At 31.5% G+C, this 933-nt stretch overlaps 1 protein-coding gene across 3 annotated transcripts in view; it reads right to left on the bottom strand.

Moving 5' to 3' along the window:
* LOC119588503 (substance-K receptor-like) overlaps positions 1–933 on the bottom strand; it is a gene marked incomplete at its 5' end in the record, with an annotated part of 19,283 nt that overhangs the window by 10,257 nt on the left and 8,093 nt on the right.

The raw sequence follows: 933 nt of genomic DNA, 5'->3' as shown, positions 1-933 counted from the left end.
GCAAAGAATTACCTATTACTATATATATGTCTGCATCTATCTATTTGCATAAATATGTGTTTGGAACTTCTGAAACCATTTGTCTGTAACTTAACAAGAGTTGAGATTTGATGAAGCCATATATATCCTGAACTCCTAAGTGGCATTCACAACATATGTGATATTTTGAAATTATTGAAATTCTTATTGGAAACTTCCACTACACCCCTATTATGCTTTATATCAGTGAAATGTGTTCATGATTCCAGATAGAAATATCTCGTATATCCCTTTTTTGTATCAGATATATTATTCAAAAATTGTCAATGACATGGCACTACACCACTATTAATAAAGCAAGAAGAGAAATCGTGCAGAATGTAATATGAATATCCAATTTATTATGAGTTTGACTCAAGAGTTCGAGTACCTTCAAAAGCTGGCATCAAAAGGGCAGACTTTAATTTCGAGTTCCAATAAGTCTTAACCAAGTACTCCCTACTTTTAGATTTATTGGCCAATAAAGAATTTAGTAAGAGGAACTCTGGAACTCTCATGATTATTAGATTTGCATAAATATGATTAATGAGAGAATAAAAGGCTGACTCAAGAGACTGTGGTGAATAAACGAATATGCTCTTTATGATAATAACATGGATGTGGTGCTGACAAGAAGCTCTTTGGTTTGAATAATTAAAAACGAGAAAACAGAATTCGAAAATGGTGGCAGCGGTGGGGTACAACTATCAATTATACCACAAGAGGAATCTTTTATTACTTTTACTGATATAATGAAAACGGTATGAGATATAAAGAATATATATATGAATCAGATCAAAACGGTATGAGATATAAAGGATATATATATGAATCAGATCAATTACTACCTATTTTTTGATATTGGCAATATCTTTATACACTGATAATATTCCTACACAGACTTTCTCACACCGA

Source organism: Penaeus monodon, chromosome 24 (genome assembly GCF_015228065.2).
Source record: "Penaeus monodon isolate SGIC_2016 chromosome 24, NSTDA_Pmon_1, whole genome shotgun sequence".
NCBI classification, from domain to species: Eukaryota; Metazoa; Arthropoda; class Malacostraca; order Decapoda; family Penaeidae; genus Penaeus; species Penaeus monodon.
The sequence above is the reverse complement of the archived record's forward strand: the minus strand, read 5'-3'. Positions and strand labels throughout refer to the sequence as shown.